This window comes from Pezoporus occidentalis, unplaced genomic scaffold, assembly GCF_034315485.1.
Source record: "Pezoporus occidentalis ecotype Australia unplaced genomic scaffold, CSIRO_AGI_Poc_V1 ctg214, whole genome shotgun sequence".
Lineage (NCBI taxonomy): Eukaryota > Metazoa > Chordata > Aves > Psittaciformes > Psittacidae > Pezoporus > Pezoporus occidentalis.
The window spans coordinates 220,606-243,186 of NW_026914007.1; the positions used below are offsets into that span (position 1 = coordinate 220,606).

General features: G+C 42.2%; 1 protein-coding gene across 4 annotated transcripts in view; it reads left to right on the forward strand.

Moving 5' to 3' along the window:
• The window catches only part of DENND2B (DENN domain containing 2B), a 178,947-nt gene continuing 156,366 nt past the window's right edge, over window positions 1–22,581 (forward strand). Inside the window, exon 1 of one of the 4 annotated variants that reach the window (XM_062619830.1) lies at window positions 1–131. The gene's annotated coding sequence lies outside the window, so the exon portion shown is untranslated. Of the gene's footprint in view, window positions 132–750; window positions 887–22,581 lie in introns of those variants that run through there. The other 3 variants (XM_062619833.1, XM_062619832.1, XM_062619829.1) reach the window with 3 other exon arrangements.

The following is a 22,581-nucleotide window of genomic DNA, read 5'->3' on the forward strand; positions in this document are numbered from 1 at the left end:
CGGGCGGCAGGGCCTTACAGAGCCGCTGTCGGGAGCTAGTCCTGGTAAGGCACGGGATTTGAACAAGGCACTAGAAATGGAGACCAGAGACAATCCGCTGCCTCCCTCTCCCCCCACCTCCTTCTCCACAGGTACTGCTCCTGTTCCCCACGTCCCGCAGCCCCGGGGGCTCGCCTATCCCCGGCGCCCTGATTGAAACCATCTGCTCTGCGCTCGGGCGCAGGAAGCGCGCCGCTCGCTCTCCTCCTTCCTTCCTTTCTTTCTTCTTTCCCTGCAAGCGGCTCCGCGCGGAAAGCAGCCCAGCACTCGTCGGTTTTAAATAAAAAATAAGCTCCTCTGGAGTAGAGGGAGGAGGAGGATTGTCAGACGGGGGGCTCAGTTCTCCCCTCCTCTGCCCATCGCATCTCCCCTCAGACTGGTCTGTCCTGCCCGGCGTCGGCTGGCTGATCCTCTTCCTCACGCCTGGCCAGGACCCGGTTTTGGGGCCGGAGGGAGGCGGCGCCCACCCTTCTGCGGTGCTGGAGCCGAGCACTGCCGAGGGGAGCGGTGGCTTTGGTGCTCGGGTCTGCCCGGCAGCGGCGGGGCTGCAGCCCTGGTCTGGCGGCGCTGCGGGAGCAGGTTTCTTTGTTGGCTGCCGGGTGACTGGTTCCCATTAATCTCCCGCACTGGCCGTGGCCGTCTCCACTTCCTGCCTTTGCATACTTCTCTCTCCCTCGATCTCAGTCCCTTCCCTCCCCTTTCCCTCCCCCATTTCTTTCTTTCCCTCTTCCCAGCTTCTCCAAAAAGGCTACAACCTCCCGGGCTGCGGGACGGGGGCTTCAGGGGGCCGGCGGAAGGGAGCGCATCCCTGCGCGCCTCGGTAAGGGCCGGGGAGCCGAGCTGCCAGGTTGGTGGTCGCCTCTGGGGAACTGGGCAGGGGAGCGGGGCTAGGGGGAGAAACGATTGATCGTGCTTCGGCTCGCCTTCCCTGCGCCCCAGAGAGCAGCCCGCCTCCCGGGAGTGGGGCGGGCCGGGGATGAGCGGCGGCCGGCGGTGGGGAGTCCCCGGAGCGCGGAGCCCCCAGGGCAATGGAGTCGCCGGCAACAGGACAGGACCCGTGATCCTTTCGGGTGTCTCTGCCCTGCTCTGTCTTGCTCTGCTCTGCCGGGGGGGGGAGCACAGAAGGCGTGGGGTCCTTGCGCACGGGCCAAGCGGGGAGTCCGTGCTCCTGCGGTGGGTGCTACCCCTGCCACCGCCGAGCCCAGCGGGGAATTTCTTCTCGCGTGTGGGGAGAGGGCAGAGGCACCCCGGAGGATCGGAGGCCAGGAAACCACCTCGGCGGGACCGGGTTGACTATACCCGGGCTGAGCAGCCAGCCGGCCGAGTGCGGGGCTCTGATCTGGAGGGGAACGCGAAGATGTAGCTCTGCTTTCCCCCTCCAGTGTCCACTCGCATCGTCTGTCCAATAGGCTGTAATGTTCGCATGCGTGTTGAAAAGAGTAGAGGAGCCACCTGGACTCCGGCGGAAGCCTTTAGGATCCCAAGACAGATTTAGCTGAAGAGCTAAGGGAGCTGCTTCAGCAGTTCACTTGGTGGGAAAATCAGATGTACTGCTCTTGGCTTGGTACCAAGCATTTGCTTTACTAAGGAGCAGCAGGTCACCACAATCAAAGAGTACCAGCTACGTATGAGAGAGCCTTCCTATATTTACTTCAGTTTTATCACTCAAATGTACTTTGAATTTTAGTAGCAAAGGTAAATTAATCTGGATGCATAGTGTTATTGCATGGAGTATATCAATAGTAGTGTTTTCTACACCCTTGTTTTACTGTAGCACTGGCTTTGGGGAATAGGTTTTCTTTCAGTTTTATTCCGACTGAGTAGTCAGTCTTTTAACTTCAGCCAGATACTGAATAATCCCGTAAAAACTACCTACAGTGACCCAAACTTGTGGAAGATAAAGGATGAAACCCTTATTTCTGATGATGCAGAGTAAGATGAATTGTAATGAGGTTGATTTGTCTTTAAGACTTAATAATATTTGTTTATACATGATGAATATATAGTCACTAGATGAAGATATTCCATATGGTGGAAGGATGAGTTAACAGAGCAGAAGTGGGAGTATCTTGCTTTTAATATGAGGTTTGAGAAAATCACATGTTTTGGGAACATCAGAATTTAACTTTCATTTGATGATTGAGTTATGCAGGTGATGGTGGAAATCTGTTACCATGTTGATGGGCAAGAGTGAGATACATGGCTTTGACCATTCTTTTCTCTCTTGCTTTAAGATTAGTTATTTAAAGGAAAACTGCAACACATTTAAGCAATTATTTATTATTTATCAAGTTAGCTAAGAATATTGGCAAACACCATTAAAGCAAGCTACAGCCTATACACTCTTAAGAGTGACTACACTGACAGGGAACTGCCATCTTGCTTCTGGGATGGAACAAGTTTTCTTTTAGAGTATGGGGGAGTGAGGAGCAGGGCTCCTTGGGAAGGGGTGATGGGGGGGGGATACTGGGCCTCACTGGGGCATGGAAATTGTCCTGCTCCTTAAAGTATATATCATGTATTCTCTCTTGTCCAGAAATGAGAGAGTCCTGTCTGGCCTGGCTTTCTTCTGCTTCCTTCAGGGTGCCAAACTCCCCCAGCCAGCTTGCACACTGGTGTTGCCCTTCCTGGTACTGGGAAGGAGAGATGTCTTCTGCCCTCTCCTACCCCTACAATGTGTTTGTGCTGTGGCTGCCAGGATTTGCTCATAGGAGCTCAGGACCAAACATTGCCACTTCCCTTCAAGCAAGTGACTTTTAACATATACTGTAGCTCTTTAAGGAGCTTGTGACCCCTTGTTATTGGTGACCCTGTAAACCATTGTGTAATCTGTTGACTGTAACGTACCATGCCAATTTAGTCTTGGTTGGGAAGTCTTGCCAAGGACTTGATGGAATAGCATGATTTTATCCACTTTATTGTTTTCATTGTGTTTCATAAACATCTAAGACCCTCTGGGAAGAATCACTGGGGCGGCTGGGCCTCATTTCTTTAATTGCTGGTTAAGTAAATGTTGCCAGTTTAAAAAAAATGTAGTGGTATGCAGGATCTCAGAATGCCTGGAACTGCTAAGCACTCATGTTTAGGAAGCAGGACTATTTTTAGTGTAGGGGCATTTAAAGAAATGATACTAGCTCCTTGTGAAGAGGTCACTGTGAAGTGCGCTGAAGAGCCTGCTTTTAACTGGAGAGCAAAACCAAGTTTCCCACAGCTGAGTAAAGCTAAAGAATGAGATTTGTACTTTTCCCATTTAACTGAAGAGGGAGAGGATGGACTTTTTGTTAGTTTACAGTAGTGGGAGTGAGGAGGCCCAAATTCTTATGATACAAAAAAAGTCAAGATCCTTGACTTGGCAAGATGCTTGTCTTTCTGATTGCCTCCAATGAGTGTCTGCAATGGACACACAGGACTGAAAGGCATTTAACACTTTCTGAGAAGGGCTGGGAAGAATGGCTGGGAACTGGTTGCCGAGAATGCAGTGTATCCCCTGGGATTTGTGGTTGTTAAAGGTCAAAACTCTCTTGGATGGGTCCCTGTCTGCCATCCTTATCTATAGCTAAAAGAACTGTGGTAAAACTAAAAAAAAAAAAGAAAAAAAGAAAGCCTGTGTGAAAGAATTCAAAGTGATTTGGGATCCTAAATGAATTCTGAATATAGGACTGAGGTTGCTAAATAAATTACCGCAGGTTCAGAGAAGACTTTCCTCGAATCATCTCCCCAGGAAAATACAAGTACTCACTTTTGATGGCTTAAGAGAATGTGGTTTAGATCAAAGTTACCACTGTGTAGTTGATCCTTTGTATCATCTATGTGGTCTTGAGTAATCTAGATATGGTTAATGTAGCCCAGTCTCCTGCAGGGCAGAAGACCAACATCTGGACTGATCAGACTTTCAAAATGTACCAAATGATAGCTGAGTCAAGTTCAGTTTCAGTCCAAACTTCACTGATGTCTTGTTTAAAATAAGTTCAGTTTAGATTACAATTTTTTTTTCCCTCCCAGTGCTGAGTGCCATGTGTGTTAGTTTTGTCTCTGTGCTATAAAGTGTGTGCAACTGTTGCTTTTCAGATTTTTCAGTCTGCAGTTGGGATTTAGTTGGCAGCACAGATGGAGGCAAGTTTGGGGAATTGAATCCAAATATTTACATTCTCAATTTGGCCTATTCCTTTTGCTTGTAAACACTCTTAGTCATATTGAACTTTGGTGAGGTTATAAGTGGTGTTGCCAAGCCTTGGAGTCAAACCACATAAGACCTGAAATTCCCCCTTTTGTGAAGAATTTTGGATATGTTTTTCAGGTGCATGTGCACCACCTGAGCGTTAGTACTTTTCACACTTACCCCTAATCCGACTGCAAAATTTTTTCCTGTATCTTCCTTCTGTTTCATGTAGAAATGCCTTATGCTGGTGAGATGTGTCAAGTTAAATGTCATGGAAGGTGTCCTGCCCACCTAGGAGCTGCCACAAAGAATCCGTAAATCCTGGTCTCCTGTGCTGCTCCAGAGTTCTGCTCTGGTAGAGGGGGCAAGGGTGAAGATCCTTCTCCCTCTATAGCTACTGTTTCCTGGTCCTTGCTCTTCATGTGTGCAGAAATAAAGTGAGGACTAATTTGAACAATGGGGATGCTGGCTCATGGAGTTTCAGATTTAAGTCCTCTTTCATTCATATAGGCTTTGAACAGCAGTTAAAACTTTTCATTCACCAGGGCCTGAGCCTGAAAGATTTATTCTGCGTTAGCAACTGAACTGTCTGAAGTCCACCTTACTACAGACTGTAGGGACAGGGATCAGCTAGCACATAAACACTTCATGGCCAAACCACTCTCTCATTTGGGTATGCCTTTCTGGTTGGGTCTGTTGCTGTTAACTACAGTGGGAAATTAGATATGATAATTGTGTATGTGCAGAGAGCTGGATATTATAGATAGAGGTGATAGAATTGCAATGATTCACAGTAGGCATTCCTACTCATCAGCTGAGGTCTGTAACTTCATATTCTTAACCAACCTAGTTTGGAAGAAGACTGCATTACCTTAATCCACAGTGAACATGTATAGAGTAACCTAACTTGTTCTCTATCGGGAGCGTATACCCAGGTAGTTAGAACTATTAAGGTAAACACATGCTGTAATTCATACAGCCAGTGATTTTTATATGTTCTGCTGTAAGCTTCTGACCTTGGAGATGTATTTATTAGGCTAAGAAACAAAGGACAAGAGTAGGTATTCATTTTTAATGCCACCTTTCACCACTCTTTGAAGAGATGTTTCTTTGAGCTGTGTCTGCTGAAAACCTATCAGCTGCTTCAGTGTAGCTGACTTCAGTGAATCTGTGCAAATGAAGTCCTTAAGGACACAGTGAAAGCACAGGGAGTTTCTGTCAGAAATAGATGAGTGTGCTCATGCACACAGGAATGTTATTTCAGTTTAAGTGTATCTCCCTCCTAATTTCTCTTTAAAATGAAGATGTAAATATGCTTGGTGTATGAACATTTAGTCTTAGCACTGGTGCCAACACAGGAAACCAGGTCTTTGAGTTGAAACATTTAACTTTATTCCCTAACTCTCAATTTATTAGAAACAGTCCTTGTGTGAAGTTTTAATACTATTATTCATTTCATCATTTTGATGGGGTCATCACACTGAATTACTGGTTTGCATTTTTTTTCCTTCAGAAAAAGATTAGTCTTCTTCATGGGGCATCCAGTCACAATCACAGGGGACATGCTGACTAACTAGGGTTGTGCAAAGTGCCCTGCTCTGCCTGCTATTCCAAGTATTAGGGCAGAGACCAAAGTACTTTGTGAGAGCTGCCCTGGAAGACCTCACAACCCTTCTTCAGTGAGGAGCAGGTGTTCTAGGCATGGAATCTGTTCACTGTTCTGATAAAATCCTCCAAGTCAGGAGGAGATGGGTCTGTCTCTTGACGTTATTGCTTTCAACATTGTTACTTCTTTGAGGGAGTGCATAGTTTTTGCAGGACAGGGTGGAATTAAAGGGGCTCTAACAATTTTGATCCTTTGTCATGGTGGAAACTTCTCACTCAAGGTCACTGGAGAGGGCCTGAAGTCATGTTTCTTTCTGCATGGGCACAATGTGCATATTGACTGGCTTTGTGTGAAAGTGCTTCTCATTTGTGACACAGGATTGTAACGATTGGCATTTCCAGTTTGCCTCGTCTCTTAATGCTGCTTCTAGGCTCACAAGATCCTGCAAGCTGGTGTTGTTCAAATGAGCTTTATTAACAGGAAATATTGTTTTGAAGATATGGCAGATCAGCAAAGCTTACCCGATCTCCTGCGTAATGGCAGGCTTTGATTATTTCCACTGTTAAGTTGCAAATTGGGCAGCACTTCCATACCATAGTTTGTGTTTTACTGCCTGCTATATCCCTGCTATATTGTGAACTTTAGTTTTTGGTCAGAACATCCCCTGTGACACTCAAACTGTGAAAGAAATGGCTGACTTGAGAGTTGAGATCAGAGTAGGAAAGGACAGAAAAGGATCAGACAGAAGGGGCCTAAAATAATCTGCACCACCCTATAGGCTTTTTGCAAGTATTACTTAATCTCTGAAATTGTTAAACCAGCATTCAGTACAATTCATGCACTTGAAAGTTTGTATGCATAATTCACTGTTGGTGTTTTATGGATGTTTCCATCACCATATCTCCTGTGGAAATGAGTAGATGTCCTCAATTATGTAGTTATACAATGCAGAGAAAACTAAGGACAAGTGCTAGGAGCTCATGCTCTCTTCTTGGCACCTGTCTGAAAAGCCTGTGTGACACTCATGGGTACTCTTGAGCTTGAATGGCATAACCTTGATAGCCGGTTTTTGCTATTAACAGGATATCTTCTAGGCCTCCCTCCTTGCTTTCACAGGTGTTGTGCTTCAGCTTTGTTCTCCCCAGTGCTAGGGACTGGTGCTGAGGGGTTTCCTGCTGATTGGCTCAGTGCTTTATTATCCTCTGAACCAACACCTTGAGCAGGACCCTCAAGGCATTTATTGCTGTAGCTGTATACCAGTCAGCAGAGGAACTGGTCTTTCTCTCCAGAGACATACTCAGTCTTGGGGAGTAAAAGGGTATATTACTGGGTGGCAGAGCTACCTTTTCATCTAGTGCCAAAGTGAGCTGCGGATAATCTTACTAGCCTACCCTGTTTTAACTCTGGCTACATAACTTGGACAACACAGGTAACTCCCTAGAAAAAATAAACTCTTGCTGGTTTACATGCAAGAAAATCTTCAGCTAAACCTCTGTGCTTTGGGGAAACTTGTCTGTTAGCTCCAAGGAAAACATTTGTTGTTCTTGTCTCTGGCTTTTCTTAGTGTGCTTCTTTCTTCTTTCTTCTTTTGGCCCTTGAGCCTCCCTTCCAAAGCACTCCAAACCCAGCAGCTGGGCTTGAATGAACTGTATGTGTCACACCCTCAATTGTGCTGCTGTGTCCAGGCTTTGTATGGATGTAAGACCTAGATTTTAGGTACCACTTTAACTGTGGCTTGAGGTTTATCAGGCCCTAGAAAGGGAATAAGTGGTGACAGAGAGATTCTTCATCTGCCTGTGAGCATCCAGGCTTGTTGTCTGTCACGGACAGTCCCTAATAGTAGCTGTTTGAGTTGCAAGAAGTTAGCTGATGATGTGTTCCTTTACTTGGACATGTTTTCTGATGATCAGATTTGTGTTTAGCGGGACACCAAGAAAGATGTCAGTTTCTGCTTCGCATTGTGAAACCAGCATCACATAAGGTTTGATTGAGATTCGGCTTTAATTCTGGCTTTGTTTACCATTGAGTTATCTCCCTGCAAGACAGTTATCGCTGAGTTGGAGAAATAGAAGTGTTGATGAATGTGCAGCTAAGATGATGTTGCCCAAATGAAACAGTAAGAGAGCCATCAAGTTTTCAGTGGCACATACTTCCTCCTGATTGAGGACAACATTGGAAGGTAAAAAATTATGAGAAAAATACACTGTTGGTTTATATCCACCTCCACGAGATTGTGCTGGGGGGACACTCCAGCGTATAAGGCTGAAGGGAGATGATGGTTTTATTTTTTCAGTGGATCATTATATATTGTGTTATTTATAGCAACTGAAAAGGTTAAGACCTAGCATAAAATTGCAGCCTATAAGAAAGATAAGAGAACTTGCTTTCTGCTTTTCTTGGTGAAACCAGCTTCTCTTTTGAAGATTAATAGTTCAATCCATTACCGTTATTTTTAGTGGGAAGCATAATTTTGCACAGAAAGTATGAGATGAACCTTACTGGAATATTTGGCATACTAGTGTTGACCCAGAACTACTTTGGATCAGCTGATGTGATAGAGGAAAAAGTCTGGCCTATTCTTAAGTTTGGAGACATAATAGAGTTTTTTGCCCTGTAGAAGTGTATCTGAGTTACTGGGCTGGAGGTACACTCTGGAAGCAGAATAATTCTGTTCAGTGGCATATTCACGTGAGAAATTCAAATACGTAATGAATTTTGAGGGACATGCATATTCACAAGGTAATGGATGAAACAGCAGGAATCCAGCCCTGGATAACTTAGTGCTTTGTCTTGGACCAGAACTTCATTTTGCTTTTCCCATCTGCTTTGCAGTAGAACAGGTTCGCAACCACCTCTACTTGTCCAGCCTAGACAAACATGTAATCAGAAGGCTAGCTGGGGTGGGTGGAGACCACACAGAGCAGTGTGATTTGGACCAGGTGGATTATCCCAGCATATAGGCACTCAGCTCTTCCTCACCTTGCACTTTATTTCTGGCTGTGACTTTTCAAATTGTTTCTGAATCCACCACCTTCCTAGTTAGGCAAAGAGTAAAAGGCAAGTACGTATCAACTGTTTTGAAAAGAAAGGGTTTTTTGTGGAGGCTTACCATGACCTCTAGTGTTGGACAGTCAGTGAGAGAATTTTTGATCCAAGACACACTGACGTAAATGATATGTGTGTATGTGTATATATATATATATATTTTCTTTCTTCTCTCCCCCCCCAATACACAGCAAGGGTACTTAACTCCATAACTACTAAAATCTGGATGCAGGAATCCTAAACCTTGGGCTAATGGAGATAAATAATTTTCAACTCTAGGCTTTATCATGTAGATTTTAAATATCTGAATGATGAGGACTTCTGAATCAAATTAGGATTAGTGGTTTCTGGAGTAGGCAAATTACAATAAAAACCAAAGCTGAATTCAGACAATGGCAGAAAGATGATGCTATATTGCAGCTGTGTAGCATCTTTCATTTGTAAACCTGAAAGTACTTAACAAAATGTATAACTTTGGTAGGGAAGGGAAGCATCAATACAGATGAGAAGGTTCAGGAAGGTAATCCTGGAAACAGATAAAAGCTTTTCTATCCATTTTCACCTAAAGGCTTAGGAAAATCAGAAATATATTGTGAGGCAAAATATTTTCTTTCATTTCAAACTGTAAATAAACACCCAGAGCAGTGTTTCTGAAACGACAATACTGCTGCTGCCCTTCAGTGCTTCAAAATGCCTTTTAACTTTTTTTTTTTTCAAATAGAAGGTGATTTCAGATGAGTTTACTTGATTTCCAAATTTGTATGATTAGGTGGTGAGATTAGCAGGATAGTTTAGGCTTTTAATGCTATGATTCTTAACTACTTAATCTCAAGTTATTTATTAATGAACTAATGTATATATACAGATATAATGTTAGTCTATTTTTTATTCTTGAAAATCATGAGTTCTTCTGTATCTAGTATGTTTGATTTTTGAGACTTAGCCATAATCCTTATTTCTGGTTGCTAGATGACGGTTATTTTGTATCTACTGTTTCAGCCCCCTTCACCCTGCACCATGCCAAGAGACAAAGGTACAATCTCCAACATGAATGCATAGCCCAGCTTTACATCTTATGTAGAATATATTTATCCTAACTATTCAAAAGATAGTAATTTATCCACATCATTTCACAAATACTCCAAGCAGTGTTTTCTATATGCTGATTAAATTAGTTGTAAACCACTTTATTGATGAAAACAGATGTTAGCTTTGATACACAAATTAGCACAGCAGATGTTTCAGGATAACTGAAACTTCATTTTTACCAGGGAACAGAGGAGGCAAAGACCTTTACTGCCTTCACAGTTTTCTATCTTTATTCATGGGTTCTCAGCTCTCTACAAGGTGTTAAGCAGGCTAGCTTGAAATAGAAGAAAAATGCTCTGGCTTTTTTGTACAACCCTGCTGAGATTTTCTAAGTCACTTACGAGAGTTTGATGCTAATTTTCCATTAAAGTCAGTTTTGAACCAGATAGAAAAATCCTCAGCATGGTTTTGGCCTAATTGTTTAACAATAAAGCATCCACATGTTCTTTTTAGAGGGAACTCAGAATCTTCACATTAGGAATGTGATTGAGTATTGCAAACAGAAGTCAGCAACTTATTGTTTCAGTGTGTTCCTTGTATTAAAGATACTTATACATGTCTTTATATATCTCTACTGAAACAGAAAAGTACCCCTTTCTTAAAATAATGTTACCTGAAAATACCTGCTTTACTTTTGTACTCAAACTCAGAAGAAAACAGCTTTGATCTGTAACATTAGTGTTTTTGTAATCTTATCCCTTTGATTTTCTCCACTCTGGGAATAAGCACCCATAAAGAAGAGAGTTCATCTTTCTTCAAAAGAGAACAATTCATTTTTTTCAGAAGCAACTACTGTTAATGACAATGTCTACAGAAAGATGTAAACTCAGGTAAAGATTTACTAGCTTGCAAGTCTCTTCTCCTGTTTCCTGCTTTGTTGTTCACTTGCTCAGAGGTCTTCTAAGTCATTCCATAACCTGCAACCTTAGTTTCTCTGTGCATCTGTAAAGGGATAACTGATACCTCCTGAGATCTGCACATTAAACAAGCAAAATTTACTAGATATTTATATTGAGCTATTTGTTATGACATGTACCTTTACAGTTTGTTGCATTTCTTTCCTTAGCAGGAAAAGGTGTGATGGTCTGAAATTGTACTCAGTGGGCTATGGCAGTTTTACTGTAAAGTTTCAATGAGCAGAAGATTGAGCCTGAAAAGTGCATGTGAGTTGGGGAGCTCTGAACTTAGGAAGGCAGTTCCCTGTGTTTGTTCTGCACTGACACCTCTAGCCAAGCAAAGAAAAGGTGTTGACATTGGAAAGAGCTCAGTTATGTTCCTTTGCCAAATATGAGGTGAAGCCCTGAAGGGAAGGAATAGCAATGATGTGTGACCCAGCAAAGAGTATTCAATAATACTCCCTCAAAGTAGCTAGATCCTCCAAGGCATCTGAAAATCCATCAACTGCCAGCTGGGCACTCATGTTAGAGGCTCGAAGCAATAGGTTTTATAGGTCTGTTAAAGCAGACCTGTGAAAGGGCACTGTTATGTTAATTTTTGTGATGCAGCAGGAGTTCTGACTCCTTTTTCTCATCATATTTCCCAATGTCCAGTAATTGTAACACCTATCAGGTTACACTTTCATTTAAAAAAAAATGGAACAAATATGTTCAGATTTAAACATTCTACATAAATACCTTATTTTACTGCTTTATTAAATGTGTAGCAAATCTGTTTGGCAGCCACCTAATAGGAAATGGTGTATAGCTCTCTTGCACGTTTACTGGGCTCTAAAGTTTTCAGGTCCAGGTTAAATTGGGTTTTATCTTTCACTTTCACTGAAAAAACCTTTCAAATAACCCTATTTTTCTCAGTCCTTTAGATTGTGTAGGAACTCTGTTAGCATTTTATGTGTGCTGCCTGTTTAAATTGCTAGAGCAACTTGAGTCCCATGAAGTGAACCTTGCTGCTGCTTTTCCAGAATAAAGTTTTCTACAGCATGAATGGATTGCACGTAGTTTTTTGTTTGTTTGTTTTTGTTTTTTTTTTTTATGTTATGTGAATAAAGTACAGAAGTGGGAGAATAAGCAGGTAACAGGAGCCTTATTCACACCCTCAACATCAACTTTACACCCTTTACAACTCAACATCCTTATTTACATCAACTGTGCTTTGGTTTTGACAGTGACTTTACTCATGTTTGGTACCATAGCTATAAGGGCTTTTTTTTCTCCTGCCCCCTCTGTTGTGGAGGGGATGCAGGCTGGCTAAGTGAACTGCTCTCTTTTCCTCCCTCTGTAATATTTTTCTTTTCCTCCTGTTTCCTCCCTCAGTAATATTTCTGGTCCTTTTCTACATTCATGTAGACATTTCCACAATGATTGGATCAGGAGCTGAGTTGGCTGATCTTTCATGGCAGCACTTTATTGCATTTACCAAAAGTTTCTTTCAGTGTCATACTAGATTTGTTGCTACTCTGGAAATTCTCTCCTGTCCTTGTAAACTGATGGTGGGAGGTGGTTTAAACAAGAGATGAGGCTGGGTGGCAGTTTCTGGCTCAGATGGGTGAAGAAGGAACACTAAAGGGACAGAAAATGGTTTCAACTTGTGTATGGCGAGACTGAATGGAGATGATTTTAGTATACTCCCCACTTGTTTTCCACAGAACTGTTTTCTGGCCTGAAGGAATTGCTCCTGCAGTCTCCTTGGTTTAGGCAGTTTGTGACCTGCCCCCTGGCCCCACAGCTGCTCTGTCCTCAAGCAGTTTGGGCATGTCTTTACACTGGGCCAAATGCCAATTGCATATTTTGGACTGAAACCCCATCTGTTTTTTTTTGTTTGTTTGTATTTTTTTTTATTTTCTTTTTTTTAACCAGAAAAAATATCCTGAAAATGTGTCTGTCTTTTATATTTTGTAAAGGGTGCTGTTCAAAATAGGGGAAATAGGTGTTTAAACCTTGAACTGTGTAATACTTGAGTTATCTCAGCAAAATGCAAATACATTAAAGTGCATGCAAACAGCATGATACTGTGTCTCTTAGAAGAGGATAGTGAAGTAGTGGAAGAAACCTCCCAAAAAGGTGAAATAGAAGTTAGATCTTCCCAATGGTTTTGATTCCCATTTAGAAACCTGATCCATTGATTGTTTTCTGCATTGTGCTTAGTAGCAGCAGCAAGTGAATTGAAAAGCAGGGACAAACATATGTTTTCCCATGACTGATACTTAACAAGGTCAGAGAATCTTTCTCTAAGACTGAGTGATCCCTACTTGTTGTCCACCTGGGAGTGCAGTTGTAAGAAAACCAGCACCTTCACTATACTGGTTTTCTTCTCCATTTGTCTAGAAAGTAGCTCCTGGGGGATTGCTGCATTGTGAGGAGCATGTTCCTGGTTGGAATTTGCAATGACCACCTATAGTGCCCTTCCTTACTGTAAGGCTGAACCTAAGTCTTTTCTGCAATGATGTTTGAAAGAAAAGTAGTCTGCATCCCAGTTCTATTCTTCTCAGAGTATATTTCTTGCCCTACTTAATATAAAAGGGTGAAAAAACTCCCAGTGTAAGAGTGTTACCTTTGCTTAAAGAAGAATGTAAATTTTTCAGCAGGGTTGGAAACATTGTGGAATCTGCATTTGAGTTAAAACTAGTGGGTTTGGCAAAGCCCAAAGGCATGCGATACGAAACTGGTTGTTGCAAGGTCCTCCTAAGACTTTCTGACTGAACAGCTTCTCATGAGCTAAACTGTACTGGGAGAGGCTCACTATGTGGGTAGGAGGCCTCCCAAGAGCATGTTTGGTTCTATGATTTAGTGTACAAGAGCTGTCCCATGAACAGAGAAGATATGTATCGGTGGTCCAGAGGGGAGCTGAGGGCACAGTCCTGTTGGAGACTGTGGTTTTCAAATGGGATATGGGTCAGGTCCTGGACTTAATGGCTTAACACTTGTGCCTGTCTGCCTGAGGAGTTAGTACTTCTCTTAGATTTAAGCAATTGTCCTAGGCACTCTAAGCTCACAAGAATGTAATAATGATTGTGCTGCAACATTAAAGTATCATCTAAAGATAACATGAGATCAGCCCACCAACACTATTAAACAGTCATAAACAGTCCAGATTAAGTTAACCAGTAAATCAAATAAGGACAAAACTTCCCATCTACCCTTACCAGCCCCTACAGAGACTTGTTGCTGTTGACTCCTCCTTAGAAGACTACCAAATTTAGAAACATGGGATATTTCTAACTCATTTGGCACCAAGCAAAAGGTGCTGTTTAAATTCTGGTTTGGTTAACTGCACATTTGCCCCCACAAACTTCCCCTCTAGGTCTAAATGGATACAATAGTATTTTTTCCTTTGTGCCCACTCTCCTTCTGTGGGTTTGTACTGTTAAACGAGTACTATGCTTCACCCTAGAGACAGATGTATTTCAGCAGTGGATGAAGAAATTTATGTGACTGCCCACTTTTCACTACTTTTCAAAGGTGTTGCAAGATTTTGAATTATTAAATACTTTGAAATTCTTCCTTGAGGAATGTCATATGGCTTGGAGTAGTGTTTGAGTCAACAAAGGCATAAAGAAGTTTCTTATGTGTATTTCGAAGTCTTCAGGTCATATTTGTGGAAGTGATGAAAGTGATGATACCTAGCTCCAATACAGTCCTTTTCATTGTAGTTTTCCAAAGTGCTTTGCAGAGTTAATCAGAGCTATTACTAGGGCTAATTGACAGGTTTTGATTAAATGAAGCACAATTAAGTATGCTATTTTGATGATTTTAAACACTTTGTGGAATTAAGTTGCTGCCAGGAGAGCTTCCTAAGGAGCCAGAGTGGGCTCAAGGCCTAACTGAAGCAGAAGCAAACCCAGCAACTGCTTTTTATTGGAGAACAGATGTATTGGCACAACTGACTTTTTGTGCAACACAAGGTTTCTTGGTTTCGTTCAAATATCAGATAAAAGCACAGGATGAAACTTTGAATATTGTAATGTCCTTGAACGACCTTAACCAGTATTTCCATTTTGTAGATTAAGAAATCAAAGCAGCTGGAAATAAAATTACTTGCGTGACTGCAGTTGCCTAATATGCCAAAGGTGGAGCTGGGGTTTTGGGCTCTCCAGCTACAGGGTGACCTCTGTGATGCTTCACCATAATTTAGCAGGGTACTTGCTTTACCACTTTTGCATAAGCAATATTATTTTCTTCCAGAAATGAAATTTATGGTTCCAAGCAAATCAAAGTGTGCAGGTAAGTAATAACAGTGAAATTCTCCTGTTTGAAGAAAAGGGAAGATACATCTACCTTTAGTTTTAAATGCTTCCACTGTAAATGAGAATGAAACATTAATTGTTTCATTGCTGATTTATTGCAACAGTTCCGACTTTCTCAAATTATAATAGAAGTTTGGGAGCAGAGGTGAAACTGGAATTAATTTCCTCAGATTATAAAAAATTGAATGGATTCCTGCTATTTCTTGTATCTCTAGCAATGTACCTGGTATGACACTACAGAGCAGATGACAGGAAAATACTAAGATATACCTGTGGCAAGATGGATTTCATATTGAAGTTTTTGAACGTAACTGATCTAGCCAAGTAATGCTGTGCTGCTACAGTCTATCTTTCAGGTAATTCTAACCGGCAATGCTTATTCTGCATCACTTTGCTGTTTATGAAAGGAAAACGAGGTACTGCCATCAAGTCAGAAAAGGCTTTCCTCTAACAAACTGCAGAGATTGGATGCCCCATTTATTGTCTTGACATTTTGTTTTATTGTTCCAGTTTGCGGAGCGGTCTCTGGAGGTTTATGAAGAATGCATGAATAAGAGAGAGAAATGTACTCCTAGTTTCTCTTGGGGATTTTAGCTTGGAGACAAGCCTAGCTGTCTGTCTAAACCCATCTGTCTTATTCCTGTTGGCATTGGCAGGAATCTGGGTAGCACAGTACCCTTCTACCTCACCTTCTACTTTTCCTTGCGTTCAGTGTCTGTACCTACTTTCATGCCATGCTGTTTGCTAACAAGTCTTTGATGGTCTTGGATGTCTTTTCCATTGGTTGACTTTTATTACCTTTATTCTTATTCCAGTGTTGTCTACAAGCACTAGTTAGTGATTGAAGCCAGATTTCTTGGTCTTTCTACTTGTATAAACTGTGTGTGTAAGCAGTAACAGAGGTCCCTTTTTGGTTGGAAAAAGGCAGATACAAAAAGTGGACAGGAGGAGGAGAAATACCTGTTAACCTTCATTCATTTATTGCTAGTATACTAAAAAATGATCAAATATGTCACCCTCTAAAAATTCTCAGGCTGTGGAGTGACTGGGCTGTAAGCAAGTTTACGCAGCATTAGTCTTGAAAAATTATGCATGGGAATCTTCATCATATATGGGGAAGAAGTTATGTTTATATCCCAGGATATAAATGAGATGCTAACTTGAATAGCTCTGTAATGGAATGTCTCTCCACAGTTTTACATAGTTCAGTGCTTCCCCCTCTTCATGTCCTCATGCCTGAAGAATGCAGACGAATAGCTGAAAAAGGTTTGTCTTTAGTGCTGTTAGGTCATTAAGGTTCTTGGCCAAAAAATATCCCTGACTTTCCTGGTCAGAGGAAACTGCATCAACGGCGATAGTTTTAAGGAGATTATAGCTAGTGTGTCTCAGCTGTTGTGTATGAGGCCTAAGGGTGCCTAAAGGGATAGAGCAAAACCTGCTGGAACTCTTGTTCTCATCCTTAAGCATGTGTCTAGTGAAAATCTTTTGTTTCATTTCATGCAAGGATAATGCTCACAGAAGATATAGAGAGGCATTCTTCCTGTGTCTGTGTTGTAAAGCTTCAGGACACTTCCCATCAAAATCCTGAGGACGAAAGGTCTGTTGGCTTCTCCAGCTGAAGGAATTCAGCTCCTTGAAGGAGTTGGGTATCAGTTAAGAAAGCGTGTGTTTGACACCAAACTGATTGGATCTTGAGTTCCAGCCAGCAAACTGGAATTCTGCAGGAAGCAATAGAAAAACTTTGTAGATATTTTGTACTCTGCTTGCATTGCAACAGACTGTTTCTAGATTTGTGAATATAATCAAATACCCTAAATAGAATCATTGAATCACAGATTTGTTTAGGTTGGAAAAAAAACATTGAGTCCAACTGTAAACCTAACACTGCCAAATCCACCACTAAATCATGTCCCTAAGTGTCACATCTTCATGAGGTCTTTTAGATACCTTCAGGGATGGTGACTCAACCACTTCCATGGGCAGCCTGTTTCAGTGCTTGACAACCCTTTCAGTGAAGACATTTTTCCTAATATCCAATTTAAACCTCCCCTGGCACAACTTGAGGCCATTGCCTCTAGTTCTACCTCTTATTACTTGGAAGAAGAGACTGACATCCACCTCACTCCATCCTCCTTTCAGGTCAGTGTAAAAAGCGGTAACATCTCCCCTCAGCCTCCTTTTCTCCAGGAACAACCCCAGTTCCCTCAGCCATTCCTCTGCATAAGTTGTTCACAAAGAGGCTGATAAGAAAACAGTGGTGGCATATACCTTGTCTCTCAGTCCTCCTGGTAGTGGGTGCTTCTGATCCTTCACAATTCTCACTGATCTTTTGGTATTGTCTCAATTTATAGCTCAATGGTGTTTGTGCCCAAGTCATGTTTTAGCCTTTGGGACTCAAAGTGTCTACTGGATATGATGGCGAGAGGGCTCTAGGGGAACACCTTTTGGGTTCTTAAAAATTCTTCTGTTTCTCTTCTTGTTTGTGGCACTCCCCTTTGTATGCAGACCTCTTCTGTATCACTCCATTTGGAACACGTGCGCTAGTTTTTCTTATATTATTTATACTGTTGGTTGTTGGATTTATTTGCTAAAAAAAAAAGATGTATCAAGAAAGTACTTGAATCTTACTGCTTCATTAGAAAAGCTCCCAGTAAAGCACTCGATCCTGTTTCTGTATGGAAGGTGGAATACATGGACTGTGTATAGACTGAGCCTTCAGTAGAAATCACTCTGACACTAGAACTCCTTTTCCACTGTCCTTCTGAGGAACCTGTGAAGAGTAATTGAAGAACATGTAACTTAAATCTAAACCAATGTACAATCACATTTGTTACTTGGGAGTATAAGTCTTCACCCTTTCTGATTAAAAACCCAAATACGGGGAGTTGACAAACTTCCTCAAATGGTTAATACCTGATTAGTTTCAGATAAAGTTTATTTTCTTGCAGTTATTATTGGTGTTGCTTGTCCTAATCTTTCCCGTGTTGTGAACCTTGTGGGAAGGTTTGCTTGTGCGATAGGGCTGGGCTAAGTTCACCACAGCCAAAACCTAACGATTTAAACTTCTGGATTCAGTTCCAAATAGCTTATGTTCCCATAAATCTTGTGTTCATTGCTGAGAATTTTTTAATGTATTTTCTTTATTATGTTAAAGAGCTTTTGAATATCATCACTGTTATGTACAAGTGTCTGCAGAATTGAGTGTTCTTTAGGAAAACTGGGTTTGGCTCTTTGAGCAAGTGTGTAGTGTTGAAGCAGAGCGATGCAGACAGATGTTGGACCCCTAAAGGTGTCCTCATGGAGAGAACATACAGGATCTGTCTTCTTCCTTCAGGTTTCCCTCCTGGAAACTTGGACTACCTGTAGGACTCCCAGGGCAAACATGCCATCCCACTTGTGCACTTTATTAGTATCTCTCATATTGTCTTCACAGAGAACATGAGTGTGTCTTTTGTAGGTGTGTGGACCAAATGACCACCAAAGGCTCAAGATACCAGTGTCGGTGAGCAAAGTCCCCTCTATCTTCTGGGGAGAAAAACACCCCAGCCACACACAATCTCTCCTCTTTCCCCAAATTACCCCCAAACCACCCCCAAAACAGCACATGTAGGCAGTGACACTGCAAGAGCTTTTGAATGGCCATTTACAGAGACAATTTATATTTTCTGGGGGGAAAAAAGGAAAATAATAATAATAATAAAGGTATCTTTTACTGTGTACACTTTAGCAAGAAAATACTAATTTTCCAGATTTACAAAGGAACCATGAAACTCACTGTTGTCTTGTGAAACCGTTGTGTGTAATGAGATATAATACCAGAACACAGTGTTTGAACTGCAGTCTGCTGAAATAAGGGACTGTCATCCTAATGGTCTAAGCAAGTAGACTTTGGGTAAAGCTCTTGGGAAACAGCAATGTTGCCTGAAACTTGTAGTATAGTTTGTTTTCTTTAAACAAACAAAGCTTTCTCCATGGCTTTTCTTTTAGAAAAGCAGTGTTTGCTATGTAGTGAGGTCAGCATTCGTGTACTTTGCTATGAGGCATGAGCTTCACTGGTTTTTGGGGGTGTCCCTGTCTGAATGGGAAAAGAGGAAGGAAGATTCACTATGGGATAACTTTTTTTTTTTTTTTCTCCTTGAAATACAGCCTGAATCAAATGCCATGTATTTTTTATTAAGATTTCTAAATTAAACTCCATTGGACTTCAAAATACAAGTTTTGTTTTGAAATGAAATCTCAAAATACTTAATTTAAAAAAAAAAAAAAACACACACCCCCCCCCCCCCCATGTCCTTAATTATTTACAGGCAAAATATTTCAGCATAGATTTTGTACAACCAAATTCGACTTTTTTGATGAACAAAGCATTTAAAGCAATTCAATTTGCTCAAATATTCTTGTTCATTGTAACAGTCATGGAAACATTCAGACCATTTAGTTCCAATCTCCTGCAGATCCTGGTGGCATAGTGATTTTTAAGGCAATATCTGCTTCCTGAAAATTAAAACAAGCCAACAATGTGGGTAGGCTATTTGGAAAGTAGAGGGCTGTATGTAAAATAGCACCTCTCCCAAAACAGAATTATCTATATCCAGAAACTGTATCTTGGTTTTCTGATGGTGTATAGTATAGGAAGCCACTGTGAAGGTTCCTATGCAGCTTATACTATTTTGAAAAAACAGACTTGAAACTCATGTAATATCTCTGCTGACCATATGCCCTATTTTGCCTTGTATTAGTTTGACACATCACTGTGTCACTCTGCAGGACCTGCAGTAACTTTTGAAATTCTGATTATTAGTGGAAATCAGCTCTCTGGATTTCTCCACCTTTCCTATGATCAGGAAAGAAAGAAAAATACATTTGCTCTGCTGGAAATGATCGTGTGTAAAGAAAGATGTGTGAATCTCCAAAATCAAAAATAAAACAGCTCCAAAACCAGGCTCTGTTTTCTTGCCAGTGTTTCCAGCCTGTGCTCCCAACAGGGCAGAGTTAGTGAGGCCAGAGTGCTTGTTAGGATTGCTACGTATCCTGAGGGAAGCTCTCTGTTGTAGCTGTAGTTGTCTTGTGGGGTTGCAGAGAAGCTCCCTGACATTGCATTTAGTGAAAATGGCAGAAGCTTTTGGTAAGTTGTTTACTTGTGAATAGCAAACTGATTTTAAGAGTTTGTTTTTACTCTTAGATTAGTTAGGAAAATATGCATAGCTGAGAACCTTGCTAAGTGTGAGTAGTTGAATTTACCCATCAGCCCTTTCTGTGAACAGGAAATCGTACGTTTCTGTGATGCAGTGTTTCTGTTTGAAGGAAAGATGCCTTTCTTGTTCACTCCATCTGACTGTGAAAGCAGGGATGTTTTGAACTCTGCCTGAACCAGATCAGTATCTTACCCTGGAATTAATCACCAGGAAAACCAGTGACCCCGTTCCCCAAAGCTGCTCTGATACCAGCATAGCTGCTGCTTCTTAAGCTCCTCCATGGGTCAAAAGCAAGGTGCTAAGTGCCCCTGGAAAAGATGTTCTGATGCTTTTCATTCCTCCAAAATTCACCTTTAATGCCAGCTCTCCCTGGCTATCCTATGATGCTTGTCCTAATCCTGCTTCAAGGTCCATCAAGCCAGGGAGGATGACCAGCAAAGGGGAATGCAGCATGGTGTGCATGATACTGTCAGGAAGCAGAGAGCAAGGGCTGTCCCATGAGTAAGGATGAGCCAGGAGCTAAGGGTGGCCACAGCACAGGTGGAAGAGTGTTCTCACTGACCATGGTTCAGTCCCACAGCGCCTGAGTGGCAGCAGGTTGGTGGCAGTGACAGGTTTTGCTGGCAGCCCAGTGATCACAAGGCAGATGAGGGGGGAAGAGCCAGGACCAAGTTCAACCCAGCAGTAAGTTTTTCCCAGCAAGGACAGGGCTAGGGATGGGCAAACCTGCAGCATGGCGGTGCCTGAGCTTAAACTGGGCTTCTGGTCCCTTGGACAGTGGCTGTGTGCATGCAGGTCCCAGGTCAGGCTGGTCATGGCCTTTAAGGGCTGTTGGTCATTCGGTGCCTGGACAGATGCTCTGATGTGTGCCAGACACTCATGTGCTGATGGCGCGTCTTTTACTGTGCAAGAAGTCCTTCTGGGCTCTGTAAGACAGCTTGGTGAAGGAAGTGCTACTGAGTGTGTGTAAGGAACAGCAGGGCTTCCTTTCAGGAAGCCAAATTGCAAGTTACGAGTGTACAGCAAGCCAAAGCAGAGTCCAACATTTCACTCCCTGAGGGGAGGCAAAGAAATCAGTTGAGTTGTGATAGGCGGAAGCTGCTGTCTCCTGCCTATTTGTGTCCCTTGTGGTCCCAGGGTAAAGCTTTCTGTAGTTGGGGTGGGTGATCCACTCCCTTCCTCCTCACACTATTACCCATTACTGCCAGTGCTCTCCACTGTCTCCCCACACTTGAGTGGGAAAAGATATGCTGAGTTAGCGGAAGCCTTTCTTGTAAAGGGGGCAGGGAAGAGCATGTGAGTCTTCACCCAAGCAGCTGTTCCAGCTAGTCCTTATGGTAATAATTCACATGTGCCTAAGGCTGAACTATAAAATCCTCTGCTGACATACAGCTGCCTGCTGAGTAATGGGGACCCTCATCTTTGGAGATGCTTACTAGTGTGGGATAGGCACATTCTGCCCTGCAGCATCTTTCATTTAAAGCTTTCCAGGTATTGCTGCTGTCTGGCAAGGTAGAAGAAAACTTTCCATCAAGGCAATGGAAAGTCCTGCACTGTCCTGTTGTCATGGGTGGGAGTATTCCCAAAAGGTCCACAAGACTGTCCTTGGGTAGTGGCACTGGTGAACATTATTTGTTGATCCAAATCCAACAATGAAAAGCACAGTATTGTATTTGCATTTGCATGGCATCGTGCCGTCTTGCCCTTTGTGCGCTAATTACGTTTATGCATGCCAAGGAAAGGGACATTGTTGTGTTCATGAAGAGTCTGGGTGAACATAAATTTTGAAATAAGGGATAAAAAGTGTTTTTCCTGAATCTGTTTCTTTGGGACCAGTTGTCATTCTGCATACACACTAAAGGAACATAAAAATGAATCTGGTTTAGTACATGCATTTGTTTTGAATATTAAATAGAGCTGCTGAAAAGCCAAGGTGCAGAATCCATGTGGATGAGAAAGCTGGGGATGGAGAAGTGTAATCTACTGACCCAAGCATCACTGCTTATGTGGCCTTTCTAATCTCTGATACCAGCTCCAGCACTGGTTTCATTGGCATGTGGTAAATTCCCAGGAACTGGGACTTTCAAGCAACATGAGCTCAGAAAATAATGTCTCTCCTCCAGTTTTCTCTCATTGGGTGTTGGATATGCAGTGCTAATGAGCTGTACTGGCAGACAGGGCTCAGGGTGTGGTGAAAGCAAGTTCCTGCTGCCAGGATGTTACCTGCCTGCCCTGCAGCAGTGCAGTG